The following is a 25,804-nucleotide window of genomic DNA, read 5'->3' on the forward strand; positions in this document are numbered from 1 at the left end:
ATTGCTGTTAAAGCAATCTTGTATTCTGAATCCCTGCATGCACTATATGCGTGTATACTACTTGACAAAATAAAAATACCACATCTTATTTATTATTATTTCTTGTTAGAACACCTGTGCTTTTCATTGGGCAGAACTGTGGTTCAGTGTTTAAGACCTAGTCCATTATAAGAATAAAAAATGTCAGATGTTTTATATATAGTCAATTGTTTTAGTAAAATTTGACTAGGAAATCATAACTAGACCTGATGATTTCAATGAAAACACCAGTCAAAAAGCAGACATGGTCATTAATTCTACTGAAACACCAACATCTCTGTATTTGCTCCATATTTTCCAAGCACTTACCATGATCATTAAAATACAGAATGTTCCAAAGACCAGGGGACACCATTGAGCCCTCCATGTCTGAATTCTGCAGACAGCAGTAGATAATACCTGGTGCTAGGAAAGGAACACATAGACGGTACCTAAGTAGTTGAGCAAGGCTACACCAACTAGAACAACAAACGCTTCTTCCTGACTCCTTTAGCCAATCACTTGTGTTCTGGAGCATTGGGTTTGGTTACCCTTCTTATCGTATCTTAGAGAGAAAAGTAACTATTTTAAATGGTCATTAAACTATCCATTCCCCTATTTCTTCATTCCAACTACTGCTGATGCTTCATAGCTGTTCCCTGGCAGAACTTCACAAAGCACCCTGCCTGTATGCTGCCTACAATTCCAGCTTCTTTTGTCAGCATTGTTTTCCTCCTTAATTTGGTACTACCTGCTCTCATACCATGCCCACAAAGGTTTAAATTACAGATTTTCTCATATCTTTTTGTGTAATTTCTATTTTTCCTAATCTTTAAGAAAGGCTCATTTTATAATAGTATATCACATTTGTCCATTAAAAGTCATTTTTCATTTTATTATTTTCCAAATAGCCAAGAAACCACAGGTTTTGTACATGCGATCACTGACACATTGTGAGCATTACTGCTCTTCTTGTTCATTTTGATATATGCATTATTCGACTTTTAATAAAGTATATTTTCATGCTTCACCTATGCCATGACCACCCCTTATAATTTCTGATACATTGTGGCAGTTTTGAAAACAAAGTTCCCTCATATCTTATAGAGTAATTTCCCCACTTTTGTTATATCTTATCTCTCAGTGAGATATAAAGTTTTAGTATTTAGCACACGAATTAGGTCAAAAGATAATTTATTTTCTTCTCCTTTGTTGGGTTTTTTCCTTTAAGGAAATTAGAATTCCCTTATAGTCAACCTAAAACAATCTATATGCTAATTACATGCCTATGATAATTCCATAATTCCAGTAGTTCCACATTGTTTTCTAGACCTTCAAATTATGTTCTTCTCAAAGTACTATACTGACTGGGGATTATGTTGTTAACTCTAAGAAACAAAGAAATGATACCTGGCTCAGGCAGGGTTCCTCTCTTTTGATGTAATGAATGCTATCTCCAAGTACAGTCACACATTGCTTAACAACAGGGATATGTTCTGAGAAATGCATCGTTAGGCAATTTCATCATTATGTGAACATCATAGGATGGACTTATACAAACCTATGACATTATGTAGCGCATGACTGTATATAGATGGTACCGACTCAGTACAAGTGTTAAAGTGGCCTGAAGTAGGATGCTTTTGACATTGCTCAATGCTTTTGACTGCTTCCTTGTCTATTCTGAATCATTTTTCATCTGTCTTCTAGCTTTTAAAGGTCACTATGACCTTGTCATTTAGTGAGAGGAGCCATCCTTACTATGATTATAAACTTAAATTATGCTGATCAGAGTTTCCACATTTCACTCCTTCCTATGCCTCATTTCAGTTTCATGTATTTACTTTTACCAAAAGTAAAATTTATTGCCGCTACTTAAAAATCTTCCTAATGACCTACACGCAGACTCCCTCACAATTCCCAGAGCCCTCAGGCCAAGTATAGACTTTGCCTTATTTTCTTCCATATGCTCTTTTTTTCCCATATGCTCTTTTTTTGGTGTCTATCGATATTTACCAATAATATCTGCACGTTAGCAATATTTAAAATTAAAAGGACAAGTAGTCTCTTCTTACAGCTAATGAAATATTAGCGTGTCCTTTCTTATTACCTATAAAACTATTGGCTTTTGCCTTTTTTCATTGCTGGAAGGGATGATCAGTTTAGTGCAATGATCTTCAAATTATTTTCAGGGGTGCCCCAGGGTCCTTCTTAAAAGAAAACGGACGAAGAGGGGCACCAAACAGAAGGGGAGTTCCTGGCCCAATTCATCCAGCCCACTACCACATTTTGTTTCCAACTTTTTATTTTCAAATAATTTTAAACTTATAGAAAAGTTTCAGGCATTGTATAAAGAACTCCTGTATGTGTTTGACCCACATTGTTAACATTTTGACACAATTGCTATATCATTCTTTCTTGCCCTTCCCCTTCCCCTTCTCTTCTCTATGTATAACTTTTTTCTCTAAATTGTTTGAGAGTAAATTTCAGATACCATATTTCATTACCTGTAAGCAGTTCTGTGTGCCTTTCCCAAGAAAAAAGATACTCACTTACAGGGTCAAAGTACAATAATCAAAAACAGGAAATTTAATATTGATATAATGCTATTATCTAATGTAATATGTAGAACTTATTTTAATTTTTCCAATTGCCCCCAAAATGTGCTGTATGGGCAATTTTTGTTTTTCTGGTCCAGAATCATCCTTCCTTGTGTTTCACAACATTGACCTTTGTAAATACTACATGCAATTTCCTTTGTAAAAATCCCTCAATTTGGGCTTGTCTAATTTTTTTTATAATTAGATTTAGGTTACATAATTTTGACAGCAATATTATGTAAATGATGTTGTGTTCTTCTCAGTGAATCACATCAGGAAGTATGTGATGTTGGTTTGTCCAATTATTGGCAATGTTAACTCTGATTACTTAAGTTGTTAAGGTGGTATCTACCTGGTTAGTCCACTATAAAGTTCTTTGTAATTAAAACCTATTTTATGCTTTGTAATTAAAAAGTAATCTACAGATAGATGCTTTTTAGAACCTTGTAAATATGCTGGTCTTCATCAGATTCTCATCCACTGGTTTAGCATCCACTGATAATCTGTTTAATGGTTATAGTGGTTGCAAAATGGTGATTTTCTAACATTATCATTCCTCCTACATTTATCAGTTAGTATCCTACTCCCTTATTTATTTAAGTGTGAATTCATTATTTTTTTATTTTTATTTTATGGATTGAAATCTACTATTCTCATTATTTTGAAACTCAAATTGTCTGAGTTTGGCCAGTGAGAAGCCCTTGGATCTGACTCCCATGGTTTTCTGACATGTCCCATCATAACTGGAGCTGTACTATCACTTTATTTGTTTTCTGATTTATTTCCAAGCAATGATTTTTAAGGTTTAAAATAGATTGTTCCACTATAACACTTTTCCCCCTATTTGCCTCATTTCAAGTCAAGTTTGTATAAATAGTACCTAGAAAATAGAGAAGACAATAAATGATAGTAGCCCCTTTGTTTCTATGACTACTCGGTCACCATACTGTTCCTGCAAACTACTGGGTATGCTCCTGCAGTAGGGCTTGGCACCCACCATATCCTCTACCTAGAATGCCCCTCCTGATGCCCCATCAGGGCTCACTCCCCCATTTCCTTCAAGTCATAGTACTATCATCCTCTTCTCAGGGAGGCCTTCTCTGACTACTTCATTATAGTAAAGCTCCTTTGATGATAACCCCTTCATTCCCAAGGTTTCATTCTAAAGTAAGACAATTGGTTTAACCGATCAATGGTTAAGTCACAAACATGGCATTAGCCCTTGTTGGATTATTTTACCATAGTGGATTGACAAACTCCATAAAATGCCTAATGGCATACACATAGTCCTTCTGGGTCATGAAAACAAAGTAGATGCTACCCACCCTACTGCTTCTGTCTTCCTTATTCAATACTATTCCCCATAGCACATCCAATTCTGTATCACTTTGTTATAGAATTAATCTAATGTTTAAAGCTGTTAGTATCAATAAATATGAAATCAAATGAAAGCATTAACGAACAAGGATAAAGTAGAACTATTTGTCTTTTCCTCTGAAACATTCTCTAAAAGAAAATCTGTTTAAATTGTAACATTCACCATTTGCTTTTCCAAAGTGTTTTAAAAAACAAACAGAAAACCCTCAACAAACAATCACAGATAATAATCAACATCAAAGGGATACCCACAGCCTTTATGACTAGTCAAGTGCTTTAACTCAGTCATTCAGCACAGAAACTCACTTTTCCCTGAGAACATTCCCTCAACATACAATTCAAAGTGACTGCATTTCATCAATTAGGATTAAAGGTATCCTCACTAAAGTGCATAGCAAGTTCCATGACTCACTGAGTTTACCCAAAGCAAACTCAGTAAGTTATTACCATGTATTGCCAGTGTCTTAGTAGGTCTTCTTAAGTTTCTCAAATGACTTACCTAGTCTTTTTCTAAAACCACTAACATATTTCAGACATTCAAAAGTATATTATTTCCAACTGCTGTATTGAGGGCACATAGGATGGCTGACTTTTCCCCTCAATGTCTGTTTTTCATTAAATTACTTAACAGAAATCTTTTAGGTTTTTGAGACGTTTCATGCTTCTGTATTGTAAAGCCAATACATTTGTCAACATAGTAAATAAGTAAATGTTCACAAGCCACAAAATGATGAGGAACCTCACTGTATAAAATAATGGAACAAATTCTACCAACATGTAATGTATTCCCAAGGGTAAAGGATGAACATTAACTATACTTTAAATCCCCTGGTTACCTGGTCCACTTAGTGAAATTCTGGAGTGGTTTACACTCAAGGACCTAATGATACAACCTACAGGCCTAATTTACTTTCCAAGATGCCTGTTTTAGACACAGTAATATCTAGCTGATTTTAAGTGAAACTCATGATCTCCAAAAAAAAAATTAAATACCATGTAAATTCACTGGCCATTTGTTTCTTCATTATAATGTTAGCTATTCTCGGTATTCAACTGTTTAAGATAAAAAGCATACCACAGTATTTAGTCCTCTAACATACAAAGAAAAACTATATTCATCATACATGATAAAATATAACTTCTTGTTCTTGAGGTCTAGAACTGCACTGTCCAATATAGTGGTCGATAGCTACACATAGCTATTGAGCTCTTGGAATCTATCAAGTCCAAATTGAGATAAGCTGTAAATGTAAGATACACACTGGATTTCAAAGATTTAGCATGAAAAAAATGTAAAATATCTGACTAATAATTTCATGTTGATTACATGTTGAAACAGTATTTTGATAAACTGGGTTTAAAAGTATATTATAAAAATTAATTTCATTGCTTCTTTTAAGGTTTTTTAATGTGGCTACTAGAAATTTTTAAATTATGTATATGGCTCATATTTGAGGCTTGCACTTATCTTATTTCTACTGAAGAGGGCTGGTCTAGACTAAAAGCAGGCAAAAGTTACAGTTATAAGGCCAGTTCCATAGTGTGTTATAAACATACTGCCACCACACAACTCTCTCATTTTCTGAGATTGTTAGCAGATCATCAAACCTCATAAGCAGCAGAGGACTAAGCCTAGGTGAATTCAGTTTGTGATGGATAAAATTATAAATCTTACACATATTAAGATGCTATCATGATGTTTAATTAGGCAACACAGTAACTACCTGTTGTAACTATCTTACAAGCAACTATCATGTTATTAACATATCCAAAGTTTATATATTTTATTGTTTTATTATCTCATTTCTATAAACACTATACCAAATATCCTTAAAAACAGATTATTATCTACTGAATATCTTTATTTAGATATCGTGGGCATTTCAAATTCATTATGTCCAAAACGGAAAGCATTCTCTTACTGTTGAGAGGTAATTGTCCATGGTGTTTTTATTTGTCTCTGAGTAAAGACAGGATATGCTTCTGGGTTAGAGAGTACATTTGTTTCCTGGCCAGCATAACAAAGATAGTGTCATCCTCCAGGATAATGATTTTGGGCAAGTTTGCAAGTAGCCTCTTATAAGATTGGGAGGACACAGGTCCACTGTGTATACAGCATCTATCTGGGCCTCACTCTGTATCATGGGACTTGGGGAATTCATAAAAGCATGAAGATCATGCTGCCTTTTTGCTTTGAGTAATAAACTGTCTAAATCTATCTAGGCTCATTGCTTCCTTCTCAACGGAATCTACAGAAGTGTGATGAGCCAGCCTAGCAGCTGACTGCTGCTTGAAACTGCTTGACACTCACTTTCCTTTTTACTTTCTCAATCTTTATACAAGCATCACTATGTACCCACTGCCCAAGTCAGAAACCTGACCATCAATCTTGACTCCTGCCTCTCATTCACCAGGCCCCCCATATCCAGTCAATTGCCAAGTCCTAGTCATTCTATCCTCTTAATTTCTCTCAAACTATCTATTTATCTCCATTCCCACTACTTTAACCCTAGTTCAGGTCATTATCCTCTCTTACGTATATGCTTAATTTGTGCCACTACACCAGTGTTACCCCACTTCACTCTATTCTCCATACTGCAGCTGGAATGATCTGATTTTTCATTTCTTTGACCTCAGGATAAAGTCCAAGCTTCTTAGGATGACAAAGTATTTCAAAACCAGGACTTACATAGCATGTTTCTTGATATTCCATTTGTGACTGTTTCACCTGAGGGGGAAAGAGGGTGGAAGAGAAGGAGAAAACAAGAGATTAGTACCACTTCTAACATAAAAGACTTGGGAGCAAAGGATAAACTGTGTGCTATGGCCTAGAAGGAGCACTTTAAGAGAGCTGAACCTTAGTGGAACTGCCAGAGTTCCTTTCTTCCTTATTCATATAAAGATTTGACGGTTACTATGTAAGGTAATGAATATGTAAACTACCTTGATTGTAATAATCATTCCACAATGTAAACATATATCAAAGCATGTTCTATATCTTAAATATATACAATTTTTATTCGTCAATTATACCTCAGTAAAGCAGGGAAAAAAGATTTGAATCCAACTAAACTCAATGACTTCCTCTGTTAGAACTGGTAACCAAAAATTGACCCAACATAGCCAAGAAGGACCATTATCACTTTACTCACTGCCAGCCACATTTATTCTGATGAAGAGAATGTGCCATCTGTAAGCAATATTACTTTCTTGTTATTAGATTTTTGAATGCACCATTAAGGCCACATCTTTTCCTTTTAGTTCATGGCACCCAATATAAAGGCTTTTCTTTTAAAGTGCCTGATGTTAAAAAATGCTGAAATCAGTTGAATCATGTAGATGGAATGCGGAAAGTTTAGACCAAGCCTCCATCCTCATCTCTCATTCATGTTGTTTCCTCTGCCTTGAACAGATTTTCCTGGTTTTTTGTCTGATTAAGCCCCTCTTCTTCATTACTTAGCTTAAATTTTATCTCCTCCAGGAAGCCTTTCCTGACTCTCAAAGTAGCATTAGATGTCTTTCCTATGAATTCTCTTAGCATTTAATACTTGCTCATGTTTCAGCATTTAGTACACAGTATTTAAATGATGTATTTGCTTATCTCCCCTAATAGACAGTAACCTCCTTGAAGACAATGTGTCTAACTCATTATTTTATCCCCAGTGGTAGCATCATGCCTAGCACATAACAGATACCCAATCAGTAATTATTCATTATAAATAGATAAATAATTAGATAAGTCTTTGGAAAATAAAAAAGGGAATTAAAATCTTTTTAAAAACGAGGAGAAGGAGGGGTTAGGCTGTGGAGTTTTTCTTATCTCTACCCACATTCTCTCTCTCTCCCCCTCAATCCTCTCTTTCTCTTTCTCTCTCTCTCTCTCTCTCTCTCTCACACACACACACACACACACACAGAGACACACACACACACACAAACAGAAAGTTAATTTTATGTATCAACTTGACTGGGCCATGGGGACCCAGATGCTTGATTAAACATTGTTTCTGGGTATGTCTCCAAGGATATTTCTAGATGAGATTAACTTTTGAATAAGTAGAGTAAAGCAGATTGGTCTCTCCAACGTGGATGGGCATCGGGCAACCTATTGAAGGCCTGAATAGAATAAAAAGATTGAGTAAGAAGGAATTCTTTCTCTCTACCTATCTTCAAACGAGGACACTGGTTTCTCCTGCCTTCAGACTTGTACACAGACTGGAACTTACACTATTGGCTTTCTTGGTTCTCAGGCCTTCAGACTCCAGTTGGAACTATACACTGAGCTCTCCCTGGTCTGGCTTTCTCAGACTCCACAATCAAGTAAGCCAGTTTTTTATAGTAAATCTCTCACTCACTTACTCTGTCTCTGAAGATATCTACATCTTACTGGTTCTGTTTTTCTGAAGCACTTTAGTACACACACTGACATGCCATGTCACTGATGTTTTCCCTAATTTCAACAGCCTTCCCAGTCCTAGGTTTGCAGTTTCAGCACTACCAACTTTCATGAGGAAAGATAAATGCATTTTTTCAAATATATTCTTTTTCTCTCAACTAAGCCTCCAAAGATTTCTTACAACTATAAAGGCCTGGATGCAGCAACAATGTAGATCATCTTACTTTACTCCAAAAACCCAATAGGAAAATGTGTTTTAAACTTCTAAAATAAATACTAGACCATTTATTAACTATATGCTCCTAATATTCACTTTCTTACATTTTTACTAAACCTAATTATTTCTTCACCTTTGAAAACTTTAGAGATAACATAAAATATTGTGATTATAGAAATCCATCATCTTGTTCATGTAAGGCAGAGTTGAATGTAATCTCTACATAAATCAAGTTTGTTTCCAGGCCAGGAGAACTAAGGTGGTGAAGATAGGATGACAGCTAAACTGGACAACTTGTTCATTAACTTTTTAGCATCAAAGAACTTTATCTTTGCCCACTATCCTTTCCAAAGACCTGAGGTACTGCTGGCCTCTGGTTCTGAATTTTGGAAAGAGAAGCTTAGAATGCTGCTAAAGTTTCTTCCAAGATCTTATCTAGAGTGACCAACATAGCCCCTCAAAAAAGTCAAAGAAGAGAGACCTTCAAGTCAACTGCTGTACTATGGCAGGTTTCAAGGATGTCTGTTATCTCAACAGTGCAAACAGCTAAGGGAAATTCTGGTGGCCTGGAGGCCATTAGTCAGTTGCCCCCAATTTAAATTGTCAGTTTTCTTTGGCCACTATCTGAAATGAAACAATTTCAGAAAGATCAAGGTAGCTCAACTTTATAACCAAGTTCTTTTAGAATATAGAAAGCAAAGTTCTTAAACTTGTAGAGCATTCTACTTCAGAGTAAGAATAAGTATAACATCACTGTGGAGATAAATCTATGTTCTAGGAATGACTCTGCAACTTTAAAGTCTCCTGAGCCTTGGCTTCCTCTTTGTCATAAGAATTAGCTAAAAAACAATCCAATGTGCCTATAACATTACATAACATGTGTAGATGCTCAACAGAAGGCAGTTATAATTTTGAAAGATTTCCATAAGAAGTTAGCAAAGTACAGCCTGCAGGGCGAACTACCCAATACCTGTTTTTGTAAATAAAGTTTCATTGGAATACAGCACACTTATGACTACTTCTGGGCTACAATGACAGAGGTGAGTAGTAGAAAGAGTAATGACAGTTGTAACAGAGACCGTATGACCAACAAAACATAAAATATTTACTATCTGGCCCTTTATAGAAAATGCTTGCTAGCTGGGGGTGCCAAGATGGCCGAATAGGAACAGCTCCAATCTACAGCTCCCGGTATGAGCAACGCAGACAGGTGATTTCTGCATTTCCAACTGAGGTACCGGCTTCATCTCACTGGGGCTTGTCAGACAGTGGGTGCAGCCCACGGAGTGTGAGCTGAAGCAGGGCGGGGCATTGTCTCACCTGGGAAGCGCAAGGGGTCCAGGAATTCCCTTTCCTAGCCAAGGGAAGCCATGACAGATGGTACCTGGAAAATCGGGATACCTCCACCCTAATATGTGCATTTCCAATGGTCTTAGCAAACAGCACACCAGGAGATTATATCCTGTGCCTAGCTTGGATGGTCCCATGCCCACAGAGCCTCGTTCACTGCCAGCACAGCAATCTGAGATTGAACTGCAAGGCGGTAGCAAGGCTGGGGGAGGGGTGTCCACCATTGTTGAGGCTTGAGTAGATAAACAAAGCGGCTGGGAAGCTCAAACTGGGTAGAGCCCACCGCAGCTCAAGGAGGCCTGCCTGCCTCTGTAGACTCCACTTCTCAGGGTAGGGCATATCTGAACAAAAGGCAGCAGAAATTTCTGCAGACTTAAACGTCCCTGTCTGACAGCTTTGAAGAGAGTAGTGGTTCTCCCAGCATGGAGTTTGAGATCTGAGAATGGACAGACTGCCTCCTCAAGTAGGTCCCTGACTCCCGAGTAGCCTAACTGGGAGACACCTCCAAGTAGGGGCCAGCTGACACTTCATACAGCCAGATGCCCCTCTGAGACAAAGTTTCCAGAGGAAGCATCAGGCAGCAACATTTACAGTTCTGCAATATTTGCTCTTCTGCAGCCTCTGCTGGTGATACCTAGGAAAATGTGGTCTGGAGTGGACCTCCAGGAAACTCCAACAGACCTGCAGCTGAGGGTCCTGACTGTTAGAAGGAAAACTAACAAACAGAAAGGACATCCACACCAAAACCCCATCTGTACATCACTGTCATCAAAGACCAAAGGTAGATAAAACCACAAAGATGGCGAGAAACCAGAGCAGAGGAGCTGAAAATTCTAAAAATCAAAGCACCTCTTCTCCTCCAAAGGAATGCAGCTCCTCGTCAGCAACGGAACAAAGCTGGATGGAGAATGACTTTGAGGAGTTGAGAGAGGAAGGCTTCAGAAGATCAGTAATAATAAACTTCTCTGAGCTAAAGTAGGATGTTCGAACCCATTGCAAAGAAGCAAAAAACCTGGAGAAAAGATTAGACAGATGGCTATAAACAGTGTAGAGAAGACCCTAAATGACCTGATGGAGCTAAAAAGCATGGCATGAGAACTATATGACAAATGCACAAGCTTCAGTAACCGACTCGATCAACTGGAAGAAAGAGTATCAGTGATTGAAGATCAAGTGAATGAAATGAAGCAAGAAGAGAAGTTCAGAGGAAAAAGAGTAAAAAGAAATGAACAAAGCCTCCAAGAAATATAGGACTAAGTGAAGAGACCAAATTTATGTCCGACTGGTATACCTGAAAGTGATGGGGAGAATGGAACCAAGTTGGAAAACATTCTTCAGGATATTATACAGGGGAACTTCCTCAACCTAGCAAGACAGGCCAACATTCAAATTCAGGAAATACAGAGAACACCACAAAGATACTCCTTGAGAAGAGCAACTCCAAGACACATAATTGTCAGATTCACCAAAGTTGAAATGAAGGAAAAAATATTAAGGGTAGCCAGAGAGAAAGGTCGGGTTACACACAAAGGGAAGCCCATCAGACTAACAGCAGATCTCTCAGCAGAAACTCTACAAGCCAGAAGAGAGTGGGGACCAATATTCAACATTCTTAAAGAAAAGAATTTTCAACCCAGAATTTCATATCCAGCCAAACTAAGTTTCATAACTGAAAGGGAAATAAAATCCTTTACAGACAAGCAAATGCTGAGAGATTACATCACCACCAGGCCTGCTTTACAAGAGCTCCTGAAGGAAGCACTGTTTAACATGGAAAGGAAAACCGGAAGAGCCACTGCAAAAACATGCCAAAATGTAAACACCATCGATGCTAGGAAGAAACTGCATCAACTAACGAGCAAAATAACCAGCTAACATCATAATGAAAGGATCAAATTCACACATAACAATATTAACCTTAAATGTAAATGGGCTACATGCTCCAATTAAAAGACACAGACTGGCAAATTGGATAAAGAGTCAAGACCCATAAGTGTGCTGTACTCAGGAGCCCCATCTCACGTGCAGAAACACACATAGGCCCAAAATAAAGGGATGGAGGAGGATCTACCAAGTAAACGGAAAACAAAAAAAAAAGCAGGGGGTGCAATCCTAGTCTCTGATAAAACAGACTTTAAACCAACAAAGATCAAAAGTGACAAACAAGGCCATTACATAATGGTAAAGGGATCAATTCAACAAGAAGTGCTAACTATCCTAAATATATATGCACCCGATACAGGAAAACCCAGATTCACAAAGCAAGTCCTTAGAAACCTACAAAGAGACTTACACTCCCATACATTAATAATGGGAGACTTTAACACCCCACTGTCAACATTAGACAGATCAACGAGACAGAAAGTTAACAAGGATATCTAGGAATTGAACTCGACTCTGCACCAAGCAGACCTAATAGACATCTACGGAACTCTCCACTCCAAATCAACAGAATATACATTCTTCTCAGCACCACATCGCACTTATTCCAAAATTGACCACATAGTTGGAAGTAAATTACTCCTCAACAAATGTAAAAGAACAGAAATTATAACAAACTGTCTCTCAGACCACAGTGCAATCAAACTAGAATTCCGGATTAAGAAACTCAATTAAAACCGCTCAACTACATGGAAACTGAACAACCTGCTCCTGAATGACTACTGGGTACATAACGAAATTAAGGCAGAAATAAAGATGTTCTTTGAAACCAATGGGAACAAAGACACAACATACCAGAATCTCTGGGACACATTTAAAGCAGTGTGTAGAGGGAAATTTATAGCACTAAATGCCCACAAGAGAAAGCAGGAAAGATCTAAAATTGACACCCTAACATCACAATTAAAAGAACTAGAGAAGCAAAAGCAAACACATTCAAAAGCTAACGGAAGGTAAGAAATACCTAAGATCAGAGCAGAACCAAAGGAGATAAAGACACAAAAAACCCTTTAAAAAATCAATGAATCCAGGAGCTGGTTTTTTGAAAAGATCAACAAAATTGATAGACCACTAACAAGACTAATAAAGAAAAAAAGAGAGAAGAATCAAATAGATGCAATAAAAAATGATAAAGGGGATATCACCACTGATCCCACAGAAATACAAACTACCATCATAGAATACTATAAACACCTCTACAATAATAAACTAGAAAATCTAGAAGAAATGGATAAATTCCTGGACACATACATCCTCCCAAGACTAAATCAGGAAAAACTTGAATATCTGAATAGACCAATAACAGGCTCTGAAATTGAGGCAATAATTAATAGCCTACCAACCAAAAAGAGTCCAGCACCAGACAGATTTGCGCCAAATTCTACCAGAGGTACAAAGAGGAGCTGGTACCATTCCTTCTGAAACTATTGCAATCAATAGAAAAAGAGAGAATCCTCCCTAACTCATTTTATGAGGCCAGCATCATCCTGATACCAAAGCCTGGCAGAGAAACACAAAAAAAAGAAAATTTTAGACCAGTATCCCTGATGAACATCGATGCAAAAATCCTCAATAAAATACTGGCAAACTGAATCCAGCACCACATCAAAAACTTATCCACCACAATCAAGTTTGCTTCATCCCTGGGATGCAAGGCTGGCTCAATATATGCAAATCAATAAATGTAATCCATCATATAAACAGAACCAAAGACAAAAACCACATGATTATCTCAGTAGATACAGAAAAGGCCTTCGACAAAATTCAACAGCCCTTCATGCTAAAAACTCTCAATAAACTAGGTATTGATGGGACGTCCATCAAAATAATAAGAGCTATTTATGACAAACCCACAGCCAATATCATACTGAATGAGCAAAAGCTGGAAGTATTCCCTTGGAAAACTGGCAGAAGACAGGGATGCCCTCTCTCGCCACTCCTATTCAACACAGTGTTGGAAGTTCTGGCCAAGGCAATCAGGGAGGAGAAAGAAATAAACGATATTCAATTAGGAAAAGAGGAAATAAAATTGTCCCTGTTTGCAGATGACATGATTGTATATTTAGAAAACTCCATCGTTTCAGCCCAAAATCTCCTGAAGCTGATAAGCAACTTCAGCAAAGTCTTAGGATACAAAATCAATGTGCAAAAATCACAAGCATTCCTATACACCAATAACAGAGAAACAGAGAGCCAAATCATGAGTGAACTCCCATTCACTATTGCTTCAAAGAGAATAAAATACCTAGGAATCCAACTTACAAGGGATGTGAAGGACCTCTTTAAGGTTTGACTACAAACCACTACTCAATGAAATAAAAGAGGACACAAACAAATGGAAGAACATTCCATGCTCATGGATAGGAAGAATCAATATCATGAAAATGGCCATAGTGCCCAAGGTAATTTATAGGTTCAATACCATTCCCATCAAGCTACCAATGACTTTCTTCACAGAATTGGAAAAAACTACTTTAAAGTTCATAAGGAACCAAAAAAGAGCCCTCATTGCCAAGACAATCCTAAGCCAAAAGACCAAAGCTGGATGCATCGTGCTACCTGACTTCAAACTATACTACAAGGCTACAGTAACCAAAACAGCATGGTACTGGTACCAAAACAGAGATATAGACCAATGGAACAGAACAGAGCCCTCAGAAATAATACCACACATCTACATAATTATAAGGTCATTCTACTGCATTGTAAAGTCACACAATACATTCCAAAGACCACTGGAAATTAATTAAGAATAATCTAATGTTTTTTTTTTGTTTGTTTGTTTTTGTTTTTTTTTTTGTTTTTTTTTTGTTTTTTTTAAATTTATTTATTATTATTATACTTTAAGTTGTAGGGTACATGTGCATAACGTGCAGGTTTGTTACATATGTATACTTGTGCCATGTTTGTGTGCTGCACCCATCAACTCATCATTTACATCAGGTATAACTCCCAATGCAATCCCTCCCCCCTCCCCCCTCCCCATGATAGGCCCCGTGTGTGATGTTCCCCTTCCTGTGTCCAAGTGATCTCATTGTTCAGTTCCCAACTATGAGTGAGAACATGCGGTGTTTGGTTTTCTGTTCTTGTGATAGTTTGCTAAGAATGATGGTTTCCAGCTGCATCCATGTCCCTACAAAGGACACAAACTCATCCTTTTTTATGGCTGCATAGTATTCCATGGTGTATATGTGCCACATTTTCTTAATCCAGTCTGTCACTGATGGACATTTGGGTTGATTCCAAGTCTTTGCTATTGTGAATAGTGCTGCAATAAACATACGTGTGCATGTGTCTTTATAGCAGCATAATTTATAATCCTTTGGGTATATACCCAGTAATGGGATGGCTGGGTCATATGGTACATCTAGTTCTAGATCCTTGAGGAATCGCCATACTGTTTTCCATAATGGTTGAACTAGTTTACAATCCCACCAACAGTGTAAAAGTGTTCCTATTTCTCCACATCCTCTCCACCACCTGTTGTTTCCTGACTTTTGAATGATCGCCATTCTAACTGGTGTGAGATGGTATCTCATTGTGGTTTTGATTTGCATTTCTCTGATGGCCAGTGATGATGAGCATTTTTTCATGTGTCTGTTGGCTGTATGAATGTCTTCTTTTGAGAAATGTCTGTTCATATCCTTTGCCCACTTTTTGATGGGGTTGTTTTTTTCTTGTAAATTTGTTTGAGTTCTTTGTAGGTTCTGGATATTAGCCCTTTGTCAGATGAGTAGATTGCAAAAATTTTCTCCCATTCTGTAGGTTGCCTGTTCACTCTGATGGTAGTTTCTTTTGCTGTGCAGAAGCTCTTTAGTTTAATGAGATCCCATTTGTCAATTTTGGCTTTTGCTGCCATTGCTTTTGGTGTTTTAGACATGAAGTCTTTGCCCATGCCTATGTCCTGAATGGTACTACCTAGGTTTTCCTCTAGGATTTTTATGGTATTAGGTCTAACATTTAAGTCTCTAATCCATCTTGAATTAATTTTCGTATAAGGAGTAAGGAAAGGATCCAGTTTCAGCTTTCTACTTATGGCTAGCCAATTTTCACAGCACCATTTATTAAATAGGGAATCCTTTCCCCATTTCTTGTTTCTCTCAGGTTTGTCAAAGATCAAATGGCTATAGATGTGTGGTATTATTTCTGAGGACTCTGTTCTGTTCCATTGGTCTATATCTCTGTTTTGGTACCAGTACCATGCTGTTTTGGTTACTGTAGCCTTGTAGTATAGTTTGAAGTCAGGTAGCGTGATGCCTCCAGCTTTGTTCTTTTGACTTAGGATTGTCTTGGAGATGCGGGCTCTTTTTTGGTTCCATATGAACTTTAAAGCAGTTTTTTCCAATTCTGTGAAGAAACTCATTGGTAGCTTGATGGGGATGGCATTGAATCTATAAATTACCTTGGGCAGTATGGCCATTTTCACGATATTGATTCTTCCTATCCATGAGCATGGTATGTTCTTCCATTTGTTTGTGTCCTCTTTGATTTCACTGAGCAGTGGTTTGTAGTTCTCCTTGAAGAGGTCCTTTACATCCCTTGTAAGTTGGATTCCTAGGTATTTTATTCTCTTTGAAGCAATTGTGAATGGAAGTTCATTCCTGATTTGGCTCTCTGTTTGTCTGTTACTGGTGTATAAGAATGCTTGTGATTTTTGCACATTAATTTTGTATCCTGAGACTTTGCTGAAGTTGCTTATCAGCTTACGGAGATTTTGGGCTGAGACAATGGGGTTTTCTAAATATACAATCATGTCATCTGCAAACAGGGACAATTTGACTTCTTCTTTTCCTAACTGAATACCCTTGATTTCTTTCTCTTGCCTAATTGCCCTAGCCAGAACTTCCAACACTATGTTGAATAGGAGTGGTGAGAGAGGGCATCCCTGTCTTGTGCCAGTTTTCAAAGGGAATTTTTCCAGTTTTTGCCCATTCAGTATGATATTGGCTGTGGGTTTGTCATAAATAGCTCTTATTATTTTGAGGTATGTTCCATCAATACCGAATTTATTGAGCGTTTTTAGCATGAAGGGCTGTTGAATTTTGTCAAAAGCCTTTTCTGCATCTATTGAGATAATCATGTGGTTCTTGTCTTTGGTTCTGTTTATATGCTGGATTATGTTTATTGATTTGCGAATGTTGAACCAGCCTTGCATCCCAGGGATGAAGCCCACTTGATCATGGTGGATAAGCTTTTTGATGTGTTGCTGAATCCGGTTTGCCAGTATTTTATTGAGGATTTTTGCATCGATGTTCATCAGGGATATTGGTCTAAAATTCTCTTTTTTTCTTGTGTCTCTGCCAGGCTTTGGTATCAGGATGATGTTGGCCTCATAAAATGAGTTAGGGAGGATTCCTTCTTTTTCTATTGATTGGAATAGTTTCAGAAGGAATGGTACCAACTCCTCCTTGTACCTCTGGTAGAATTCAGCTGTGAATCCATCTGGTCCTGGACTTTTTTTGGTTGGTAGGCTATTAATTATTGCCTCAATTTCAGAGCCTGCTATTGGTCTATTCAGGGATTCAACTTCTTCCTGGTTTAGTCTTGGAAGAGTGTAAGTGTCCAGGAAATTATCCATTTCTTCTAGATTTTCCAGTTTCTTTGCATAGAGGTGTTTATAGTATTCTCTGATGGTAGTTTGTATTTCTGTGGGGTCGGTGGTGATATCCCCTTTATCATTTCTAATTGCGTCGATTTGATTCTTCTCTCTTTTCTTCTTTATTAGTCTTGCTAGTGGTCTGTCAATTTTGTTGATCTTTTCAAAAAACCAACTCCTGGATTCATTGATTTTTTGGAGGGTTTTTTGTGTCTCTATCTCTTTCAGTTCTGCTCTGATCTTAGTTATTTCTTGCCTTTTGCTAGCTTTCGAATGTGTTTGCTCTTGCTTCTCTAGTTCTTTTAATTGCAATGTTAGAGTGTCAATTTTAGATCTTTCCTGCTTTCTCTTGTGGGCATTTAGTGCTATAAATTTCCCTCTACACACTGCTTTAAATGTGTCCCAGAGATTCTGGTATGTTGTGTCTTTGTTCCCATTGGTTTCAAAGAACATCTTTATTTCTGCCTTAATTTCGTTATGTACCCAGCAGTCATTCAGGAGCAGGTTGTTCAGTCTCCATGTAGTTGAGCGGTTTTGATTGAGTTTCTTAGTCCTGAGTTCTAGTTGGATTGCACTGTGGTCTGAGAGACAGTTTGTTATAATTTCTGTTCTTGTACATTTGCTGAGGAGTGCTTTACTTCCAATTACGTGGCAATTTTGGAGTAAGTACGATGTGGTGCTGAGAAGAATGTATATTCTGTTGATTTGGGGTGGAGAGTTCTATAGATGTCTATTAGGTCTGCTTGCTCCAGAGTTGAGTTCAATTCCTGGATATCCTTGTTAACTTTCTGTCTCGTTGATCTGTCTAATGTTGACAGTGGAGTGTTGAAGTCTCCCATTATTATTATATGGGAGTCTAAGTCTCTTTGTAAGTCTCTAAGGACTTGCTTGATGAATCTGGGTGCTCCTGTATTGGGTGCATATATATTTAGGATAGTTAGCTCTTCCTGTTGAATTGATCCCTTTACCATTATGTAATGGCCTTCTTTGTCTCTTTTGATCTTTGATGGTTTAAAGTCTGTTTTATCAGAGACTAGTATTGCAACCCCCACTTTTTTTTGTTCTCCATTTGCTTGGTAAATCTTCCTCCATCCCTTTATTTTGAGCCTATGTATGTCTCTGCGTGTGAGATGGGTCTCCTGAATACAGCAGACTGATGGGTCTTGACTCTTTATCCAGTTTGCCAGTCTGTGTCTTTTAATTGGACCATTTAGTCCATTTACATTTAAGGTTAAGATTGTTATGTGTGAACTTGATCCTGCCATTATGATATTAACTGGTTATTTTGCTCGCTAGTTGATGCAGTTTCTTCCTAGCCTCGTTGGTCTTTACATTTTGGCATGTTTTTGTAGTGGCTGGTACCGGTTGTTCCTTTCCATGTTTACTGCTTCCTTCAGGGTCTCTTGTAAGGCAGGCCTAGTGGTGACAAAATCTCTAAGCATTTGCTTATCTGTAAAGGATTTTATTTCTCCTTCACTTATGAAACTTAGTTTGGCTGGATATGAAATTCTGGGTTTAAAATTCTTTTCTTTAAGAATGTTGAATATTGGCCCCCACTCTCTTCTGGCTTGTAGAGTTTCTGCCGAGAGATCTGCTGTTAGTCTGATGGGCTTCCCTTTGTGGGTAACCCGACCTTTCTCTCCGGCTGCCCTTAATATTTTTTCCTTCATTTCAACTTTGGTGAATCTGGCAATTATGTGTCTTGGAGTTGCTCTTCTCGAGGAGTATCTTTGTGGCGTTCTCTGTATTTCCTGGATTTGAATGTTGGCCTGCCCTACTAGGTTGGGGAAGTTCTCCTGGATGATATCCTGAAGAGTGTTTTCCAACTTGGTTCCATTTTCCCCCTCACTTTCAGGCACCCCAATCAGACGTAGATTTGGGCTTTTTACATAATCCCATACTTCTTGCAGGCTTTGTTCATTTCTTTTTCTTCTTTTTTCTTTTGGTTTCTCTTCTCGCTTCATTTCATTCATTTGATCCTCAATCGCTGATACTCTTTCTTCCAGTTGATCGAGTCGGTTACTGAAGCTTGTGCATTTGTCACGTATTTCTCGTGTCATGGTTTTCATCTCTTTCATTTCGTTTATGACCTTCTCTGCATTAATTACTCTAGCCATCAATTCTTCCACTTTTTTTTCAAGATTTTTAGTTTCTTTGCGCTGGGTACATAATTCCTCCTTCAGCTCTGAGAAATTTGATGGACTGAAGCCTTCTTCTCTCATCTCGTCAAAGTCATTCTCCGTCCAGCTTTGATCCGTTGCTGGCGATGAGCTGCGCTCCTTTGCCGGGGGAGATGCACTCTTATTTTTTGAATTTCCAGCTTTTCTGCCCTGCTTTTTCCCCATCTTTGTGGTTTTATCTGCCTCTGGTCTTTGATGATGGTGATGTACTGATGGGGTTTTGGTGTAGGTGTCCTTCCTGTTTGATAGTTTTCCTTCTAACACTCAGGACCTTCAGCTGTAGGTCTGTTGGAGATTGCCTGAGGTCCACTCCAGACCCTGTTTGCCTGGGTATCAGCAGCAGAGGCTGCAGAAGATAGAATATTTCTGAACAGCAAGTGTACCTGTCTGATTCTTGCTTTGGAAGCTTTCTCTCAGGGGTGTACTCCACCCTGTGAGGTGTGGGGTGTCAGACTGCCCCTAGTGGGGGATGTCTCCCAGTTAGGCTACTCAGGGGTCAGGGACCCACTTGAGCAGGGAGTCTGTCCCTTCTCAGATCTCAACCTCCGTGTTGGGAGATCCACTGCTCTCTTCAAAGCTGTCAGACAGAGTCGTTTGCGTCTGCAGAGGTTTCGGCTGAGTTTGTTATTGTTTACTGTGCCCAGTCCCCAGAGGTGGAGTCTACAGAGACAGGCAGGTTTCCTTGAGCTGCTGTGAGCTCCACCCAGTTCGAGCTTCCCAGCAGCTTTGTTTACCTACTTAAGCCTCAGAAATGGCGGGGGCGCCCCTCCCCCAGCCTCGCTACTGCCTTGCCGGTAGATCACAGACTGCTGTGCTAGCAATGAGGGAGGCTCCGTGGGTGTGGGACCCTCCCGGCCAGGTGTGGGATATGATCTCCTGGTGTGCCTGTTTGCTTAAAGCGCAGTATTGGGGTGGGAGTTACCCGATTTTCCAGGTGTTGTGTGTCTCAGTTCCCCTGGCTAGGAAAAGGGATTCCCTTCCCCCTTGCGCTTCCCAGGTGAGGCAATGCCTCGCCCTGCTTCAGCTCTCGCTGGTCGGGCTGCAGCAGCTGACCAGCACCGATCGTCCGGCACTCCCCAGTGAGATGAACCCAGTACCTCACTTGAAAATGCAGAAATCACTGGTCTTCTGTGTCGCTCGCGCTGGGAGTTGGAGACTGGAGCTGTTCCTATAGAATTATCTAATGTTTTATACAATGCATACTATTTCCTGCTTTCAATTATAAAGATAACTGAGAACAGTCTCTATTAAGAAATATACTATGTTTCAAAACAATAAATTATACTATAATGTGAAATACTATAATTTTGTTAAAATTCATATACATATATATATATATATATATATATATATATATATATATTTGAGACAGAGTTTCACTCTTGTTGCCTAGGCTGGGGTGCAATGGTGCGATCTCGGCTCACCACAACCTCCGCCTCCCAGGTTCAAGCAATTCTCCTGCCTCAGCCTCCTGAGTAGCTGGGATTACAGGCATGCACCACCACGCCCGGCTAATTTTGTATTTTTAGTAGAGACGGGGTTTCTCCATGTTGAGGCTGGTCTCGAACTCCTGACCTCAGGTGATCCGCCCGCCTCGGCCTCCCAAAGTGCTGGGATTACAGGTGTGAGCCACTGCACCTGGCCTTAAAATTCATATTTTTAGCAGAAGTACAAAAATACATAATAACACTGTTACTCTTATGGAACATTAACAAAAAGTCTTAAACAGTTTGGCAAGACCTTTCATTTTCACCTATAAAGGATTAACTATGAGAACTGCCTTCCAATCATAAATACCAGAAAACTGAATAATATATATGAAACAAGAGTTTTCAGACACTGGATAACAGAAGGAAAACAAACTAGCTGAGCCCTCTGATTGCCCCAGCTTATCACCCAGAAGCATTTTCCAGGCTGTAGAGCAGAATCCACACAGAGCCCAGCAGTCACAGTGAGCTCAGGAGACAGAGACAGGGATCTGGGTAAGTTGATACAACTAGAATTTGTGGAGATTATCAGACAGGAGGTAGCTAAATGGAAAGAGAACTCTAAAGATCTTACAGAAGGTCTTCTGTAATCTATGGCTGACTATTCATCTGCATATGCATGAAGTGAAACTCCTCAAGGCTGAGGAAAGAAACATCAGGAAGCAGTATACCAAATAATTTCCACAGTTCATGCAGAGATAAGAATTAATTCTCATTTGCCAGAGTGGAGAGGCCATATAGTACAGGAGGTATTTGTAGAGTTAGCAGTAAGACTAACTTAGTCATAGACTAAAGGCTCTTCTGGAACCCTTTAACAAAGCAAACAATGAAAGGATAAAACTGATCCCAAGTAATTTAAATGCATGCCAAAACAAAGTCCAACCACCTTAAAGGAATAAAACAAAACCCAGTACCCAACAACATAAAATTCATAATATCCAGCATCTGTTCAAAAAAAAATAACAAAGCAAGAAAGGTTACCCATAATCCAAAGAAAACACAATCAATAGAAACCTGGAGAAAAAGAAATAAATAGAATGACAGGAGAAGTAGAATTGGCAGAAAAGGACACTAAAACAACTATCATAAATATGTTCAAGAATGCAGAAGAAAACATGAACATGTTGAAGAAATAATGAAGATATTTTTAAAGATCCACTAGAAGTCTGAATTACAGAATATAAAATGAAAATTACATTGAATATAAACAACAGAATAAAAGTGGCAGAAGACAAGATCAGTGAACTTGGAATACATCACAAAAGAAGCTACCCAGAACAAAACACAAGTAGAAAAAGACCCCCCAAAATAGAGTCTTGGGTACCTGTACGACCATATCATGCAGACTAATATATATGTAAGTGGAGTCCCAGAAAGAAAAGGACAAAGAAAAAAATTTTTGAAAAAAATTACCATGGATTTTCTAAATTCTGTAAAAATAAATAACAGATGCAAATCAGCTCAAGAAATTCTGAGCAGAATAAACTTGGAAAAAAATCCGCACATAATAACATCATAACATAATAATAATATCATAACATCATACCAAACCACAACATAACCAAACTTCTGGAAATGAGAAATAAAGAGACTATCTTAAAAGCAGCCAGAGAGCAGGAAAAAAAGACACATTTTGTGCAGAAGAATAAAACCAAGAATGACAGAAAACTTCTCATCAAAAGCTAGGTAAGTCAAAAGACAATGGAGTGACATCTTTAAAGTACTGAAGCAAAAAACAAATGAAAAAAACACACATTCTATACTGGAAAAAATATACCTTTTAAACAATGAGGGCAAAATACAGACCTTTTCCAGACAGACAAATACTGAGAGAAATTGATGCTATCAGACTGGAACCACAAGAAATGTTAAAGTTCTTCATTAGAAAGGATAAAAATTAAACCAGAAAGAAATATAACTCTACACAAAAAAGAAAAAAGTACCATAAATGGTAAATATGTGAGTAAAAATAATAAATGTTTTCCTCATATTTTAATCTTTTTAAAAGATAAAGGAGCTGGGTGCAGTGGCTCATACCTGTAATCTCAGCACTTTGAGAGGTCGAGGCAGGATTGCTTGAGCCCCGGAGTTTGAGACAAGCCTGGGCAATATGACAAGACCTCATCCCTACTGAAAATCAATATTTAAAAAATTAGCTAGGCATTGTGGCACGTGACTGTAGTTCCAGCTACTCAGGAGCCTGAGGCAGGAGGATCCCTTGAACCCAGGAGGTGGAGGTTGTAGTGAGACATGATTGCACCACTGCACTCCACTCCACTCCAGTCTGGCAACAGAGGCAAACCCTGTCTCATAAAAAGAATATGAAAGAAAAAGATAAAGGAGATTACCCAAGGCAAAAGCAATTACAATGTATTGTAAGCTTTTGTGATTCAATAACAATATATTTAGTAAGCTTTTGTGATATAATAAAAATACATTTAGTCTCTGCCCTCAGTTCCTGAGACAGAACTCCTAAAACCTTTGTAGTTAGGAGTACTAGAAGAATCTTTTGTTCTAATATTTGGTCTTTTACCCCAGTTTCTGCCACAGACCTCCTAAAACCTTTGTAATTTCCTAAGTGTTAGTAGTATCTTTCACTCTAACGAGGTAACTCTTGGTGGACTCCTGAATAGCCTCAGAACTATTCAGGGACTAGTTGCCAGGGGGAGCCAACCATGTGAGTAGAAGGTTGGAACTTTCAGCCCTACCCTCAGACCTCCGGGGATGGGGAAAGGGGTTAAAAGTTGAGTTGATCACCAATGGCCAATGACTTAATCAATCATGCCTACATGATGAAACCTCCATAACAATCCCTCAACTACAGGGTTCAGAGAGCTTCTGCACTGCTGAACGTGGAAGTGCCTGGAGGGTGGTGCACCCTGAGAGGCCATGGAAGCTCTATGCCTCTTCCCACACACCTTGTCCTACACATCTCTTCCAACTGGCTGTTTATCTATATCCTTTGTATTATCCTCTATAATAAATGTGCCCATTTACTAAAGTAGAGTGTTTCCCTGAGTTTTGTAAGGCACTCCAACAAATTAATGAACCCAAGGATGGGGTCATGAGAACCACTGATTTACAGCTGGTTAGTCAAAAGTGCAAGTAACAACCTGGACTTGGGGCTGGCATCTGAAGTGAAGTGAGGTCTTGTGGCTCTGAACCCTTAACCTGTGAAAATCCCCACACACAGTTTGATGACCCTAAGTGAAGTATCCAGTATTCTGTTAAATATATGAGAGGAGAAAAAAAAAGTTTATCTTCTTCTTTTACAGGTTCACAAAATATGAAGTAAAATGTATGATACTAGCACTATTGTAAGGTTCTTCCCCATATGTAAAGTTGTATGATATTATGTAAAGATAGGCTGTGATAAGTTAAAGACGTGTGTTTTAAACCTCCGAACAATCACTAGTAAATTAAAACAAAGAGGTATATGGTTAATAAGTCAACAGAAGAGAAGATGGGACAAATAGGAAAACAAAGCAAGATAATAAATTTAAACTCAGCCATATCAATAACAACATTAGAGACTGACAGATTGGATTTAAAATGAAGGAAAAACAAAAGAGAATAGAGAAACTTACTTTAAACATAAAGACACAAATAGGTTAAAAGTAAAAAGTGCAAATAGATATACCATATAAACACAAATTAGAAGAAAGTTGGAGAGGATGTATTAATATCAGATGAGGTAGACTTCAGATCAAAGAATAGTACTAGGGATCATATTAAGTAACACGCACATACAAAAATACAAAGGATCATCCCAAAAGACATAGAAAAAGCATTTTTTCCAGAAATGTAGTTAAACTTTTGGAAAAAAAAATCAATGTAATTTACCATGTTAACTACACACACACACACACACACACACACACACACACACCTGAAAAGATGCAGAGAAAGCATTTGACAAAATCCAACACCTATTCATAATAAACCCTCAACAAACTAGGAATATAAAGGAACTTCCTCAAACTAATATTTAGGAGCTGATGTCCTACATATGGAAAAAAGACTGCACGCTATTGCCCTAAGACTAGGAACAAAGCAAGGACATATCCTCTAACTACTTCTATTCAACATTGCACTGGAAATCCTAGAGAAAAAAACAATAGCAGGCACACAGATTGGAAAGGAAATAATAAAACTATCTTTTGGTAGCTGGCACGATTATAATTATTTCAATGTAAGGAATATACAAAAAAGTAAAAGAGAAAACAACAACAACCTACCAAACTAATAAATGAGTTTGGCAAGGTCATATGATTCAAAGTCAATGTACAAAAATCAACTGTATTTGTATGTTCTAAGAACAAATAGTTGGAAATTATAATTCAAAAACCAATGTAATTTACAATAGCAACAAAAAAACTGGAAATAATTGGGAATAAATTTAACAAACTATGTGCAAGATCTGTACAATGAAAACTATAAAACACTGCTGACAAATGTTAAAGACATCCTACATACATGAAGAGATGTACCGTGTTTATGGATCAGAAGATCCAATATTTTTTAAATACTTTTTAAAGATGTTAATACTTTAAAGATGTTAAATACTTTTTAAAGATGTTAATTATCCTCAAATTAATCTATAGATGTGATACCATTCCAGTAAAATCAACCCAAATGCCCA

The 25,804-nt window shown here is 38.1% G+C and overlaps 1 non-coding gene across 50 annotated transcripts in view; it reads right to left on the reverse strand.

Moving 5' to 3' along the window:
- LOC101865767 (E3 ubiquitin-protein ligase Itchy homolog) overlaps positions 1 to 25,804 on the reverse strand; it is a 179,835-nt gene that overhangs the window by 22,699 nt on the left and 131,332 nt on the right. For 41 of the 50 annotated variants that reach the window (XR_012413893.1, XR_012413889.1, XR_012413888.1 and 38 more), the window contains 2 exons: positions 6,685 to 6,723; positions 349 to 444 (listed from right to left, as the gene is read on the reverse strand). This is a non-coding gene — a transcript (E3 ubiquitin-protein ligase Itchy homolog). The remainder of the gene's footprint in view (positions 1 to 348; positions 445 to 6,684; positions 6,724 to 25,804) is intronic. The other 9 variants (XR_010587483.2, XR_012413896.1, XR_012413898.1 and 6 more) reach the window with 1 other exon arrangement.

This window comes from Macaca fascicularis, chromosome 6 (genome assembly GCF_037993035.2).
Source record: "Macaca fascicularis isolate 582-1 chromosome 6, T2T-MFA8v1.1".
NCBI lineage: Eukaryota > Metazoa > Chordata > Mammalia > Primates > Cercopithecidae > Macaca > Macaca fascicularis.